General features: G+C 31.1%; 1 protein-coding gene across 1 annotated transcript in view; it reads left to right on the top strand.

Moving 5' to 3' along the window:
* Nucleotides 1-17,742, top strand: part of LOC129222214 (uncharacterized) — a 395,332-nt gene that overhangs the window by 273,762 nt on the left and 103,828 nt on the right. The window lies entirely within an intron of this gene.

Below are 17,742 nucleotides of genomic sequence, written 5' to 3'. Positions count from 1 at the left end.
TAGTCTCTGGATATGAATGTCAATCAAGGCTGAAACCGATCCCAACAGTTTCATATATCTTCAGACATATCCAAATTTTATGTAGGAGAGGGTGATCCAAAGCGGGTAGGCCTTCGTATGCCCCCCATGTTGTGTAAGCGGCGATGCATACAAAATTCGTGTTTACATAAACACCCCTAAAGTTTCAATCAGTCCCAGCGAAGAGGCAGTGAAGCGGCATGGAGCAAACAGGCTTAAAATTTAAAAAAAATGATACATTTCTAAAAAATAAGTTTTTAAACTTGTGATTTTTCGAAGGCCAGCTTATTTTTTTGATTGTCAATAACATTATACGTTTTTCTGAGATCATCCACCTACAAGCTACGATAGTCATTTCGTTTGTTTCTTTTTTAAGTTTATGGTTATAAGTATTGAAAAAAAAAAAAAAAAAAACACGCCTTCGAGCAAACCGAGCATAGGATTCATTCATATATTTATTTATAATTTCTTGACACATGTGCTGACTTCTATTTCAATAGGATAAGCATGACTTTAAAAAGTTATTTTTTATGATGGCAATTAGTTTATTGAGTTAATCAGTTATTTCGTTATGTTTTATGAACAAATGTGTTGACTTAGATTTTCAATTTAAATTGGATAAGTATAACTTTTTTATATATTTTTAATAATGGCAGTTACCTATTGACTGCCATTATAATCGACTGCCATTATAATAATAGCAATTAATTTAATCATGCAAGGGAATAAAACCGAAATTGTTGCGATAAGAATTCAAAAACTACAACTTCGTTAACCTACCCGCTTTGGGCCACCCTCCCCTATTCAATGGTTTAGTTCCTATTTTGGTGGGACTTTTTCCCATAGATTTAGTATAACTAATGCACAACTTCGTAGCCTGTTTAAACTAAGACGAGCTGACAGAGACCAGGATATATTTTACATATTACGCTGATTATGAACGTAATGGGAGCCGGTATATGGAAATTATTGTTCCTTTTAAAAAATAAAAATAATCTCAAGACCTCTCAATTTGTTGGTAAGAGGGCTGACGTTTAAAATGTTTCATTATGTAAACCTGACTTTATATTTTCCCCTAATCATTTTCGCTCGCTTGAACTGTACGTCAAAGTTACAGATACAGCAAAATCTTGTTCGTTTTAAATAGGTGGAGGAAGGAGTCGTAATTGGAAACTTATGTGATTTTTACAAATAAAAAAAATACGTGACGCCTCAATTTGTTAATTAAGTATTAATGATTTAGAACGTTGATTTTTAATATAAAAAAGCATTTCGGTTTTCTATTAATTAAATATAACGTATATTGCACTTTCCCGCATAAATCACGAATACCAAATAAACACGTTGTTATCCTCCGTATTATTGTCTTAGCTTAACGAAACCCCAAAACGAATAAATTGTCGCTTTGGTTTCAGCATAAGCAACGTTTAGTTTTGCAAACGCAGTTCGAGGAATTTCCAAGTTAAGATTCTCAGCACCTGTTAAAAGTATTATTATTTAAAAAATGAGCTAGCGTTTTATATTAATATCGTTACATTACTTAAACCCATATAAATTATGTTCACGTTTCATAATTTTTCATCGGTAACGGTTCTCATTAATGTATTTCTGTAATCCATGCTTCTCTGAACTCTATCGGAAACTTCGTATGAGTTGAAACCTTTGTTGTCCAACTCAATGCCTTAAGAACTACTATTAATGCTATAGAACAGTACCATTATCATTTTAAAACAATAAAATGCTTATTTTATATATTTCACCACTGTTTTATCCGTACACTGTGCGATTGCCAATAGAGGGATTTTTTTAAAATTTAACCGTATACCGATCAGTGTATCTTCTTTAATCCCAAGCCACTGACTTTTGCCACTTTTTCAAATTTTTAATTTTTTAGTGCTCTTATGTTGCAGGGATTTTATAAAACTCTTTCACTCAAACTGTTTGATCAATCTATAATTTCTGAAATTTTACATTTTAAATATTTCTTCATTTGCTTTTTTAATTGTTTGAATAGTCGTTGCAGTGGCTATACCGAATTTTTTGTTTCACAAGGAACACGAATATATGTTTTTTTTAATTGACATAAAATTGTAATTTTCACCCTATTAAATTTCTTAAAAGAATTTCTTTCAATGTGTTATACTGAATAGTTTAACTGGGTGTGATATTTTGGGCTTCTTTTTGAATAGAATTGGAGACGTACTGCTATCTAAAGCAGAACTACTTTTTGAATTCTATTATTTAAGCTAAAAATTGAAATTGAAAAGTTGAAAAAAGTTGTGCCTTAAATGCTTCTTTAACATAGTGTCTACAACAAATGCATATTGGTCTAGACTATTGTTTTCTGCATTATAGGATTTCTCTTATTTCTCCTCATAATTACGTTAATGAATATCCGTTCAAGATTTTCTTTTAATTTATTGAAGTTAAAAAAATATTTAAATAAGTTGAGTTTGAAATATATTTTTATTTGAGTATTTTACTTCTTTATACCATTCGTATTTACGCTTTTATATCAAACGGTATTTATTTTGGTAGCATTTGTAAAACAAGCATCTTTTGATAAAAAAAGAAAATTCATTTTTAAAAAAGGAACAACATTAGAAAAGTGAATTAAAAATAATAATAATAAAATAATATCATGACCTTAACCCTTTTACACTTTAATTATTGTACCTGACATAGAATTTTAAAGGAGTCATGAAATTCATAAAGATTAGACCATTGTAAATTCATCTTTAAATTTTTTGCTGGAAATATGACTTTATGCTTTAGAAAAATTCGTACTGTAAGTACTTGTGACATTTTTCTTTCCGTTAAAGTTGTATGATTTAGTCTTAGAAAATGACTTTAAAATTTTCATATAAACTGCGTCAAAAGATATGAGTTTGAATGAATTAGCAGAAACTGGAAATCAATTCTAATTTTCTTTGACGGCATTTTTCTATGCAAATAAGTACAAAGAAAAGAAAATCCCAGATGACAAAGACGTAGAGATGAACAATTTGAGAAAGAGTGTGGCGGCTTTATTGCTTAATAAACTGCTTGCAGTTTTCGTTTTCTTATCGAATTTATTTCCAGTTCGAAGAAAAGAGATTCGTCTGTTAATGAGTGAAATATATGCAGTTTAGCTCACAGCATTTGAGTTTCTCGTGAACTCATTTTCGGTTTGTTTTGTTTCATGCAACTTAACTACTATTGATTTGCAGTTTGACGGAAAATAATGCTCTTTTAAAAGCATAAAGCAAAAGTTAGAATGAAAAATATTCTCTTAAGTTTATATTTCGAGTATGATGCGCAACAAAACTGACCCTAATATTTTTATTTTTTAAATTTATAGACATCAGTGGTCTCAGTGTGAAAAATTTATTTTTTATTGATAGTTATCATCGTGAAATCAACGAATTACGCTTGGTTTTTGAGTGATCACTCCTGCTCCTTTTTTGTCTTAGTTACGAAATTTTTTTTCAAGATGTTGCTTTCTGAAATTTCCTGAATTTTATATAGTTTTTTGCTTGAACTCATGCTATATGATGTTCCTTAGTTTTTTTAATTCTAAAAGATGCAGAAATTCCAAAAGTTTTAGAAGTTTTCAATCTTTGAACGCGAAAAAGTCATGGTTAACAATTTTATTGGAATTAAGCACCATTTAAAGCTTTCTAAAATTTTTCCTCTGCATACGTTACTAAGTGTAAGTTTTTTTTTGTGATTTTTGACACTATTTTAGATTATTTCAATGCAGCAAATAATTCACATTGTTTAATAACTTATTTCAAGGCCTTTCTTTGGCCTACAAGATACATTTTAGATCTTTTAATATAAAGAAAAAACTGAACCGAAAAAGCTTCGTTCACAGAATAATAATCTTGCTAGTATGATGTTTTCAATCGCCTATAAAAATGATTGAACTTAATTATATTACATTATTTTATCCGAAAGAATTCCGTCAAGGAGTTACACTTCATGATTATAATCTCTAGTAGTAAGTTCTTTACAAAACCGTGTGTCAGTATAAATAAGAATAAATATATAGTAACCTTAGAACTATTATTAATATATATATAAATATCGATAGATCTATATTATATATATATATATATATATATATATATATATATATATATATATATATATATATATATATATATATATATATATATATATATATATATTTGAAGAAAATGACGTCAAACATTCTTCAGAACAAAGCTTTTGAGAACCTTAAATAAATGTTATACAACGAACATTCTTAGTAAAAATTTGCCTAGAGAGGATGAAATTTAAGAATTGCTTTTTTGAATTAAGATACGTTAATTAGAACTTTTTAAGGCTTGCCACATAAGATTACACTTAATCCCCATGTGCTTCTCCGCGTTTCTAGGATTTAATTAATACTTCACGTTAACTAGCTTTTATTTAAAAAAAAAATATGAATGGAATGTTACTAATTGTATGCTGCGTATTTTCTAAGCACTTAAATATAATTTCTTGTATTGCGAATGTGGACCATATTTTTGCTACATCTCTCACACATACACACACACAAGCATGCGCGCACGTTGAAATCTTTTTTAAGGTGTTAAAATGCTCAAAGTTAATGGTATGGTGAAAGTAACGTATTTCCTTGTTTTAGATTTGAAAAGTTAGTTATTTTTCAAAACCTTGAAGTTCTTGGCATAATTTTAAAAAAATGTCAAAAAACATTACTAAATTTTCCGATAAATCTATCATAAAAATCAAAATTGTGTAATATTGTAAAAACATTTCATTTATTTTTGTCTTACGCTTTTGTTGTCTCTAGATTTACATCTAGAGACAACAAAAGCGTAGGACATAAGTAAATGAAAAGGAGAATTATTAACATCATATTTACTCCTTCTTGTCTGCAAAGCTTCCGTAGAAAAGTGCATGCATCACATTTACGAAACTCATGTGGGCCTAGAAATTTGCACAAAAATTTTTCGTGGACGTGAGACGGTGAGAGAGAGAGAGAGTTAAAGTGTCTGCAAGAATCTTAACATCAAATAACTATTTAATTATTCTAAATCTACCGACATATTTTATTTATAAAATTAGTCCTATTCCTCCTTCCCTTCAAACTTTTCCACAGGATACATAATTGGTACGAGAAGTTCCATTTCCATTGTGCGTACAATGAATTGGGTATCCAATCAACAGTGATTTGAAATTTGAACTTGCCAATTTGAGCTTCGAAAGATGTGAAAGTTACGACCTTTTTGACGCTGCGTAATTTCCCTTTCCATCCCGAACGAAAGATCGAAAGATGGGGAATAAGTTATTAACCGAACTCAATTGCTTGCAATTGCGCCATTATCTTATCTTTCAACACATAACGAGAATAATCGAGAGCTGCCCATTCCCTTATCCGTTACTATGGAAACAGCCAGAAACACTGACCTCCGGTCATGTTCCCAGCATCACGTATACCAGGCCTATTTAGTACTGCGTATGGGATCTTTGGAATTTTATTATGGTTTAAATAGCACTTTATTAGTGCATTCAGTTTTGCGAGTCATATTTTATGGTGGCTCAAATCAAGTTTATTGCCACAAAATAATCAGTTTTATTAATATTGGGACAACTATGATTGTATTAAAATGAGTGACGGACTAATAAATGTTTCCCTATTAATAGGCAATGAAATAATCATATTATTTAGTCCATGGTAATTAAAAGAAGATAAATTTCATAAAGTAATGTCGAAACATTTAAAATTTAGGCACTTGAACAAGGAATACTGTTTTTAGGTTGAAATGATGGTTTTTTTTAACCATTTCGATTAGTTAGTGGAATTAAATTATAGCTGTGAGTAAATTACCGAATTGGATTATTTTGTTGCACTCAATAAGTGATAATAAGTGAAATGAGGGGATGTCAGCACCGCCACTTACATAATGACCGCCAACTTGAAATAATTTAAATATTATTTCTTTATTATTGCCTTTACGATGCGTTTTCTACGAAGAGAAAAATAAAGCGTTTTTATACAAATGTTTTTAACTACTTGTAATAACTTTTAAGATTGTTTCTTTTTGAAAAAGTTTGATCTATGTTGCTTTTATAAAATTATTTTTTATTATACTGATATGAGTTAGGTGATATTGATAATAATTTGCTTCCTTCTATAATTTTTTTTTTTGATATTTTTTAAGCTGTTAATTACAATTTTGTCTAAATAAATAAATATTTTCTCAGGTTTGTAATGTACGTAATTTAGCCTGGTGTCTTAAAAATGAACATTTCAAAATTTTGAAGGAATTTGGAATGGAGGAACAAAAAGAATTTTGATGCAACACGAAAATTAATGTTTTAGATAAGTAGATCCAAAAGTTAATGTTTAGTAAAATATCTGGCATTAAGACGCGGAAATGTTTTTAGTGCTATTTTAAATTTACAACAAATAAAGGCACTAAATATTAAGCAGTAAGTGGCCTCCCCCTGAGTCAGGGCTAAGGCAGAAAACTTGCAGTATACCGACATCCCGGATAAGCCTTACAAACAACAGTTTTGTCCTTGCTATGGACTAATAAGTCTGAAAGAGATTGCAACTGAAATGGAGGTAGATGTCATTTCATTGAAGCTGAGACTGCCAACAAACTGGCAGCTAAAGTAAATTTATCACACCAGTGGGTGCGTGCAGCAATGGTGCGGTTCAATTCGTAAATTGAAGGCAAGGCTTTGGTATTAAGCTATAAGTTGTTGCCCTTAAGCCAGGGCTAAAGCAGAACTACATGCAATATATCAACACCCCGGTTACGCCATCCAGAGACCATGGTTTCGTCCTTGTTATGGACTGGAATACACAGGCCGAGCAAGAGGTGGATGTCCTCTCATTCAGGCTGAGAATGCCAACAAACTGATAGCTAAAGTAACTTTAGAACACCAGTGACAGACAGCATCAATAATACGGTTAAACCCGTCAATTGAAGGCAAAGCTTGTGTATTTAACAATAAGTTACCACCCCTAAGCCACGGCTAAAGCAGAACTACATGCAATGTATCAACACCCCGGTTACGCCATCCAGAGACTATAGTTTCGTCCCTGATATGGACTTATCAGTCTGGAATACACAGTAGCCGAGCTAGAGGTGGATGTCCTCTCATTGAGACTGAGAATGGAAACAAACTGATAGCTAAAGTAACTTTAGAACACCCGTGACAGACAGCAGCAATAATACGGTTAAAAGCGTCCATTGAAGGCAAGATTGGGTAAGTTACCCCAATAAGTCAGTAACAGCTAAAGCAAAACTGCATGCAATATTCCGGTCGTCAGGTTATGATATTCATCTTAAAATAAATTTTTCTTACTTTTTAGTACTAGTTCTTTAGTACTAGTCGCGTTCGGCAACAGTTAAAAAACGTACGTTTCAGAATATCCATACCATTCCATACATTGTGCTCTTAAAAACACTGAATTTCTTAACAGTTATTTGATTATATGCTATATTTTTTTTAAAACTCAATTGATGCCGTTGATTGTGCAATTTGGCTTTGCATATATTTTTCTTACATTTGTATTTATGGGAAGTGGGCCTTAATATTATAATTTCCCTCGAGAAAAATTTATGACCCTGTCTCCAGATTATTTGTGAGAATGAATTTGAAAATATTTTAACTTTGAGTAGCAGTTTTCTTTTATACTGTAAGGTGATAGATAACATAAATAAATAACTAGTTGAAAAGTAAGAATTATAGGAAACCCTTTTTTAAGAAACAAAAAATGTGCATGTGCTGTTTTGAAATTATTATTTCAACCAAAAAAAAAAAATATTATTTCAAATTTCTTTTAGTTGAAGACAGATAAATAATATTTTCGAAGCGATGTTGATATACATCGACGCAGGTACGTTTAGTTTTAAACAAACATATTTTTATTTATAAAAACGTTTTGTTACAGATTACGTGAGTTTAATTCAATCTTTGTTTTTGTTTTGTCCATAAATAATATTTGTTAATATTTTATTAACATTGTAAGTAATAACTCGTGACATTTTTCCGTATAGGAAAACGTTTCATTGTGACACAAAGTATTAAAAAAACAAGAGTCGATGTCTAGGCATAAATCTTATTTGTTAAGCCTTTGATAGACATTTCTTTGGCGTTTAATCCTCTTCGCCAAATCACTTCCATTTCAATCTGCAGCTTTTATTTTAAGAACATTGCTCAAATTCAATAAATATCTTTCACGGCTTCCCATTTATTAGAATCTGATTTCTGCTAAATGTTTTACTGCTTCATTCCTAACTTAGACGTGTCAGCTTCAATTAGAAAAATTCGTACAAGAAAGCGATTAAATACCTGTCAACGTTTCGCCAGCAAAGTAGAATTGCTTGAGGTTGTTTAATCATCTTTGCAAGAAAAAAACCGAATGAAAGAATGTGATTTCAGACGTCAATTTTAATTACAGTTGAAAAGAAACATTTTCTTTAAATTATAAATGTCTCTAATTACGTTTAATTAAAGAAGTGGTTTTATTTTTTAAGAACAGCGAACTATTTGGAATTAAGCAAATTTCTCTAAATATGCTGATCTTTTGGTTTCAATGAGAAATTTACTTTTTCGATAATGTATTTTATATACGTTCTATTTTTGCTTTGTCTCATTTTGAATAAATTCTTATTTTTTCAGCTGAAGCTGGTGAATGCTTCAAACATTTCTTTTAAAGCACAATAAGATAAACCAGTTACTAAACTTTTGCAGTGACATAAAATTGCATTATATGTGATATTTTATATTTAAAAGTGCCACTGTAAAAATGATAGTTCTCTAAAGGCAATATACTCTTTTGTTTGTCAGGTCTTAATAGCTAAGCAGTTGCTTATTTTTATGTAGTTATTAGTATTTTTGGGAAATATTTCATTAGATCAGTTGAACTTAGCGTAAAAAAAGTTTTTAAAATGCGTTTTAGGGTAGACAATTTATGGGAAAAACGTGTGCACAATATAAATGATTGAATATTTTCCGGTTCCACTTTGGAATCGAAAAATACGAAATCAGCAAAAAAATGTCACTTTATCAATTAATGGGTTTGGGGCAAGAATGTGATATGCCACATGATATGAAGTTTTCAGTAGGCCAATTTCCAATTTATAAAAAATATTTTCAGAATTTTTCAGTTGTATTTTTCATTCTACAGGATGTTTCATTTTAACCTGTAAGACCTTTAATTTCGCAACCTTTAGTCCTACATGTATACTTTCAATTGCAAAAGTGATCAAAATCAGATGCAGGGTTAAGATATTGAAAGTTTGAAGTAAAAATAAAAATGAGTCGAAAAATACATAATTTATTTTTTATACGGGCCCCAGGTCTCCTAATTTATGTTTAGGAAAATTATCTCCATTGAAAAATAATTCCAAGACAAAAAGTGTGAAATTAGTACGACTAGTGTTCCCCGAGTTATGAAACGCAGAGTTTTGTGACTTACACTACTTTTCATTCGCCGTCAATAACGCCTTTTGGGGGAAAATTTAGCAGTTAACATGTGTTTAAAATTTTACGTGTGCATAGAGTGTGGTTTTTCAAATTGTTTGAGATTTTCTCGTGTGTTTTTGCGTATCACGGCATAACATTTGCAATTATTTTTGAATAGGAATGAAAAATATGTTTTTCGTACTTTAACGACCTCTCATTCTTTTGAAAGGCTGGTAAGTTCTAATCTCATCTTTTGTATGGTCCCTTAAGACTTTAAACTGGAATATCTCCCTGAGTTTTGGTCGCAAAAATGTCAAGTTTTTTGTGTTAGTAATAGTTTTCAACGGAGATTATTTCTTTAAATATCAGTTAGGGCCCTAAGGACTGTATAAAAAGTTAAATTTCGTATTTTTAACCCATTTTTTTTTTGCTTCAAATTTTCAATATCTTAACTTTGCATCTGATTTTGAACATTTTTGCAGTTGGAAGTATACATCTAGAACTAACGGTTGCGAAACCAAAGGTCTTGCAGGTTAAAACGGAACACCCTGTATATTCTGCAATACTAAAACCAGATGTGTTTTTCTCCAAATGACGAAATCAACTGTCATGTTTATTCCAATTTTAGTTATGAGAAACAGAAATTGTGATCGAAAAGTCACTCCTTGTATCTTGTCCCATTTCTTCCCTGAGTCCTTCAATTTTAGTGAGTTATTGAAATTCTAAGGCATCGCATTCTAAGGCATTCTTTGAGGCATCGCAAAAGAGTTGGGAGAACTTATAAGAGGAATAAGTACAAAATTTAAAGCAAATAATTGTATATTTTTCAGTTCTGTTCTAATAAATCAAGGAGCATTTTAACATTTTATTCAAATTTTTGCTTTTTGGATTTTATTTTTTATTTATTTGTTCATTTTATTATTTTTTCTTTTGTGGTAGAGCGGCAAGTTCAATATGTTTTGCCAAAAACATTGTTAATGTAATACAAAATTTTACTAATTATGTGGAATTTGTCTTATCGCATTTTCAGGCTTCAGAGGAGATAAGCCTCCCCCCCCCCCAAAACGGTAACTTAGGGCAATGCTTTTTTGTCTTACCAAGCTATTTTGTGAACAAATCTTCAAGAAAGTTCTTTATCATCTTCATAAGGATTCGCTATTCATCAGACATTTTGAACCATTTGTGTGCTGATACGGGACAATTCCACGGAAAAGAGTCATTTTGTCCCGCACGTCACGCCTCATATATTTCATTAAAAATAATACTTTAAAACATTAATGAACAATTTTTTTCTGCTTAACAAACTATTAACTTATGTGTGATTTCTTAAGCAAAAGATTTCGTCATTACCCTTTATAATTATCACTTTTTTATGAAATAAACGAACCGTCACGTGCGGGACAAAGGGTTGACTTTTTCGTGGAATGGCCGTATAGCCAACCCTTAACTTTGTAGCAATTGGGAAACAGTGGTAAAATTTTGAATTTGTGGAGTTCAAGAAATTTACAACTCAAGCTCCTTTTTTAAAGATAAAACAGATATGTGCGAGCTATCAAATACAGGTGCAAATGATGTATGTTTAACTGCAGATGCATATTTTATTGAGGAACTTCACTTTTCTTCACAAACATTTTCATCAAATGATGATGTATTTTGCCCTTCACATTACTTTTAAACCATTTTGAAAACTCGAAATTTCTTGCGTGAAATGAAAGTTAATGATTCGTTCACTGATCTTTCTCCATTCAACTAATCCATTAATTCAACTTCATTGAAAGTTAAAACTTTCTTACCGAAATGCTACATAGTTTTACTTTCTTAAGCCAAATTGTCAATGAAGCTTTAAAGACGAGATTTCGTAAAAGAAAAAAAAGAGTGGCATAAAAAATGAAGCAGTCTCTTCTGAAAAAACACTGATGAAAAAAGATGACAAAAAATGCAAAAGCTATAATCCATTTAAAAATGGCGCATTTGAATCCCTCCGTCGTAAAACGCCGCGATTATAGATGGGGAGGACGATAAAAAACCGCTGACGGAGGGAATCTGCCGGAAAAGCGTCTCTGCTCTAAGCCAGTTAAGTTTTCGCTTCTAAGCCAGTCCGACGATTAAGATAAGGGCGCGACAGGAGAAGCCCCGGCATTTGCGAAAATTTAATAACGGTGCCCTGTGCGGTTTCGGAGATATTGGAAATGTTTTTGGCCAACGACTCTTTGACAGATAAGCTATGGCTTCCCGAGACGCCATTTGTATCGGAACGTAATATGCCAAAGAAGTGTTTGGCGAGATAAAAAAAACGCCGTTCTCCGTACGACTGCACAAATCGACAAAAACATTGCATTAGGCATGAAATATGGGGCACATTCCGTGAGTTATATACAAATGGGGATGGACGAATGGGGGACGGTTCTTAAGAATGACTGCGTGTCTTGGTGTTACGCAACGAGACGAGATCGCCCTCTAATGGGCAATCGCAGTTCTGAAATGGGGGAAGGGAGAGAGAAAGTAATTTTAAGACGAATGAAGCGAAGTTGAAAAACTAGGATTCTGCTTCGATACTTAGGACTATTTTTCTAGGACAAGGCTTGACAAATATTTTTCGCACAACATAGCTTCGCACAACATGAACATGCTAGAAAGGCAAATGACACAATTTGTTCGTGCAAAAATTTTCATTCAATGTCTCGGCTGAGAGTTCATGAAAAACAAGGAAATGTTTTGGTGTAGTTCGTTTTTGACCTACTTCCCGAAAAGGTTTTAAAAAAGTGATAAGATAACGCGTAGCATATTGTGAAAAAATGTCCAAAAACAATGAAATATTTCAACTAGTATTAAATAACTAAGGGACTACCGCCCCTTTTGAGCAAGAATTAGAAACTGGAGGGAGAAAGTTCATTCATAGGCGTGGGGAAAGCTTAGGGCCATGTCATGTGATTCATTTTCGACGGGTGATTGGCAGGTTTTGCGTAAAACTAATGAAAGAACCCTGATTTCACTCAACACTTTACTTAAAACCCTATCATGAGACTTAAGATATTTACTTTGAAAATAAAAGACTTCACATTCTCTACTTTTTATTACTCCCCCCTCCCCGGAACTGCCAGCGGCTCCATCCGCATCGTTTTCAGACCAAAGTCTACCACATTCGCTCAGCACATACTGCATCATTATATTCTAGCAGGTGCAGGATCTGCAGCATGTTCTTAATTACAATATTTTCTGGGTATTTAAGTTTTTTTGCCTTTTTTTTTGCCAGCCTGAAATAATTTACCAAAACTTGACAAATGTGCCAAATTTCCATGTATCAAAGTATTCCTCACCATTGGGAATAGTTTAAATGCAAATTATTTTGCTCAATGAAAGGATACATATTAAGAAATGAATTTGTAAAAACATTGTTACCAAAGCATTATTTTAGTCGGTTGCAAAAGATATACGTATTTTGATCTATTTCAATTTTTGCTTGAAATTTTGACCGCGGATTATGAAATTCAGCCGGATTTTTCTACGTCATGAAATTTCAACGCTTTATGGACTGCTTTAACGCCGTCTTTTAGAATACAGTAAGGAAAAAAAAAAACTTGCGAGTCGGGTCATGATGAGGAACTGCATGCCTCATCGGGCGCCTCTGCATGCAGAGACGCCCAAACAAAAAAGTTTTTGAGAGAGCAAAAATTCTCAATTTTTCCCATTATCGCATCCCTGTTTATCATTTATAAATAACATCTAAATGAACAAAGGCATCATTGAAAGTAATTTTAAACCTTTTTTGAAATGTAACAAAATCTTAATGTTGCAATATTGTATCCAAATTTGCTTAATCATCAACAAAATTTGCCGAATAATACCTTTTTTTGGAAGATCAAAGTGACCTTCCGTGACTTGCCATCAGCGCGCTCTTGACTGTGTATTTGTAGGTACATTCTTTGTCCATCCTCTCCATAAAACACTTTTCAGGCAAATGTTTGACTGATCAAGCAGAATGATTTTCTCTGAACTAACTTCATCAGTATGATGTGAAAGATACACAAAAACAAAAGTTTTCATTTTTATTATCGTTTCTTTTATTTATTTATCTTCAATTAAAGCGTTTTAACATTAATGCCCATGAGATTTTATATCAAGAAAAACTGCTACTATTAAAATTTGTTACACTTAAAAAAAAAATAAATAAATTTTAAAAAATCGGGTAGCCCGTAAATATTTTGAAAACATTTAGTTTAATTAATTAATTGATTTATATTTTATTTATTTATTTATTTGTATTTAACTTACTTATTCATAAGTTTAATAAATTCAAATCATTTTGTTTTTAACCCAGAAAAAGAACCGATAAGGATTTTGTTTTTACTATACTGAAATAGGTTTTTTTTCCCCATTAAGGAAAAATCTGTAAAGTATTTTTTTTCATGTTAAGTCGATAAAAGAGTAAAAATCTTACAGAAAAGCTTCACATTAGCTACAGTTTACGGTATTGTATTAAATTGCTCTCATTTCATGTTTTTTTTTTTAAATATTTTATTTCTTTACCCGGTCAGGCTTGCAATTGCACATTAAGGAAAAAATGGTTTTAATTCGGATATATTTAATCGTAATTATATTCTAATATATGTTTGTTTTGCATTAAATTAATTAAATAACTTGAAAAAACAACATAAATTAAAAACGTTCCCATTCAAAAAGTTTATTAGTAGTTGTTGTAATTTACTGAAGTAAAACTGCTTGTAATTTGAAGGAATGAATTTGGTGTATATTTTATTGAATTAAAATTTCGTTTTACGAAAATAAGACATATTTCGCTTTATTTTCTTGCTTTATTGCCTTCATGAAAAGGTGAATCACGTTCAAGGTCGTTTAAAACGCTGGGAAAAGTACTGTCACATTAATGCTTGTTTAACCTTCTCAAGACGGTTAAAATTAAAAATACGGTTTTTGTCATTTTATTTTGAAACACTAAAAGGATACAATAAAGATTAAAAAGAGAGGGAAGGGGAGTAGTTGTGTTGCTTATATATCACTTCATTAACCCTGTGAAGATATTAACCGTAAGTAAAACGCAAAATTGGACGAGAAGGAAACAATAGGGCACAATCGCGTAGTGTTCTTTAATAGGCTGCTCCCAATCCCCTTACCATCCGCAAAATCTGTGGCTTAGCAGCTTTAAAAGAAACCTTTCATCGCGAGATTAGCTAAACCGCATCAAGAAGAAGCAATTTGCATGAAAGGTAAAAAGAAAGAGCAAAAAAATATGCAAAGCAACCGCCCTTAATTGGTCCGCGGTGGATTATTCAAAAACAAGCCTTATTAGCGCGGCTAAGCGCATTCTTTACTACTGTAGGAGCAAAGTTTTTTGTAAGAGGAAAAACTGGAGATCGTATATTCGGAAAAGCTTTTGGAACCTAAACTTTTATCGTTTTCTTCTTTGGAGTGATGCTTCGTGTGACGGGGAAGTTAGTGAGCACGCAGTGAGCTGTAATGGCTGTTTTTGAAATTTGGGATATTTATACCCTATTTTGGAATGCTAAGGAGACACTTTAAGCAGATGGAACTCGGTTTAGAAAAAGAAGTTTGCGATTTTGTTTTTTTTTCCTTATTTTCTTGTGCATACTTTTTCCACCCACTAGCTGAATGCATCCAGAATTTTTCGATATCTTCTGATGGATTTTTATCAATATTTCTCACCTCTCTGCGTTATGTATGAGGATCATAGCGGGCGGATGAGCGCAAATATAAAAGATATTAAAGTTTTGTTTCATTTTTTTAAAAAAATATATACGAGAGTTGAATCGATGTGCGGCGGATATTTAAAAATAATTTGGTAAGTTTTGTGAAAAGAATTTAATAAATAGAGTAATACTTTGCACAAGGCTAGACAATATTTATAAGACTAGAGTTTTTTAATTGATGAATATTTCCAAACAGCATAGAATCCGAATTTAAGTCAAAATATATAATTCCTGAGCACATAAATAATAAAACACATATCTTGAGGGAAATAATGAAAATAGTTAATTTAAGTACATCTTTTTCACGTCAGATTTTATTAATAAGTAAGAAAATTTTAAAATGAAGCCTGATCAATAAGCCTATTTCGTTGTTTACTCTCTACCGCACTTTCAATTCGTAAAAGTAAAAAAGTAATGAGTAAGTGCAGCGACAGAATGCTTTAATTTACATAGCAGTTTTCTTACTTTAAGTTGAAATTAAGTAAAATATGTAATTTTTTATAATTTCCAGTCTAACAGGTAAATTTGTTATGGAAAAATTTCGCTTGAGGTACATAGAAAAATTTATTGGCGAGATTTTTTTATAGTATTTTTTTTTTAATGATAACTAAATACAAAAAAAAAAAAAAAAAAAAAAAAAAAAAATTACATTTTACTATTTAAAAAAAAAGATTCCGCAAGGAAAAACATTTCTATTAAAAATATTTCAGCCTCTTAATTTTTTGCTGCATTAAAGTGAACAAAATAATGAATCTAAAGCATGTTGAATTTAGTGTAAACTAAAAAGGTCAAAAAAAAACTTATTATTTCCGATGTCAATGGCGATTGAAATGCAAAACTATTATGCCCAGCGTCACAATGGGTCATGACATCTTCTATGCGTGGTGATATCGAGATTAGTCACCGAAACGAGTACCACGAACGGACGTTACCAAACGAATGCGGCGACATCGCCTGCAACCGGACAAAAATATTCTGTTTTTTCCAAACGGGATGTATATCAAGTTCATGTTTCCCTCGTGACTCCCATTTTATTTGTTTCGTGGCATTTGTGATTTACAAAATTTTTCAAGCGTAAATATCAAAGGACAAAATATGAATTTTAGAATACGGTTATTTTGTCGTTACTGTATGATATTTATTTTGTTTTCTATGTACCAGCATTTGTTCATTTTTTTTTAGTAAGTTAGTGCAAAGCAATGATGAAGCTTTTATGAAGATTCTGATTAATCGGTGTTTTCCCATTTGGTCCAAAAAAGAAGGGTGTTTTCCCATTTGGTCCAAAAATTTCTCGTGGTTTTGACTGACAAGATTCTCTTGATGTGTTTGACAGTTTGGGCCAGTTGGAACCTCACCGATTAGTCAATCGAACAGCGTTTTTTTTTTAAAGCTTACTTACATTTCTTTTTATTTAAGCGCGATGTTATTATATTTTTCACTTGTGTTTTGTATTTACCTTTTCCTTAAAGTTGAAGCTTTCAAGTATTTGAAGATTTGAAGATTATTCGCATATTCGTGATTTTCTGAAAATTTGTGATTAATGAAAAAATAACAATTGTTATATTTTTCATACGTCTGCCAGTAAAAGAAAACTTGAATATCTTGATTTAGTTTATTAATTAACGAATGAAAAAAATATTTTTGCGAAAAAAGAAAATTATTTTAGGAAGGATACTTAGAAATAATTTCTTGTCTTTTTAGAGCACTGGACATTAAAGTAAATTAATATTAAAACTGATAGTCAGAGAATTTTCGAATATTGCTTTAAAATCCCATTTTTTTCATTTCAGTGATTAATTACACACCTTTTCATATTTTTAATATAAAATTTTAAACTCACCTTTTATTTTGCGTAAAAAGCATTTTCTCCCCAAATTTAAACAAATTCTTTCGAATCTAAATAAATTTCTGATTTTTCTTCCTCTTTTGGTTTTTAAATAGTGTAATTCGGTACATAAAAACTAATAAATATGAGTTTTAAAAGAGCTTTTGTTTTCAAAGCGTGAAATTTAGGAATTTGTCTTATTTTTCTTGCCTATTTATTTATTTTATAACTAAGTCAAAAATCTTAAACGTTCGTTTTTTTTCTCCTGAAAGAAAACTCATTAAGGTGTCGTGCTTTTACCTTAGGCTTTCACTATTTTTCTGGTTTGCTTTTTTTTACTTAATTGCTTTCATTTCAGGATCTTCATCAAACATTTAAATAAATGCAAACACAAAACAGTAATTAATGACTTAAATTGAAAGATAGGTTACCTGAGGTAATTTAACTAAAAATAAATTGTACTTTTCAATGCTATCTCTAAACCAATATAGAGTTTTTTATTTTTTACTCTCTCTATGAAAAGTAAAAAATAAAAGAGAAAAATAAATTCAAGAAACATAGTTCTATATTCCCTCTCATGTTCACACCTAACCTCTTGCTTTAATGCTTTTTCACGAAAGTTCGTATGTGTGGAATTATAAAATCTAAATATTGAATTAAATGTAATTTTGAAGTTTAATTTTTTAAGTTTTGGATTGTGTTCAACGCAGAAAAAAAGACGAAATCTTCAATGAATAAATA

This window comes from Uloborus diversus, chromosome 5 (genome assembly GCF_026930045.1).
Source record: "Uloborus diversus isolate 005 chromosome 5, Udiv.v.3.1, whole genome shotgun sequence".
In the NCBI taxonomy this organism is placed as follows: Eukaryota; Metazoa; Arthropoda; class Arachnida; order Araneae; family Uloboridae; genus Uloborus; species Uloborus diversus.
This window is presented reverse-complemented; position numbering and strand designations above follow the sequence as displayed.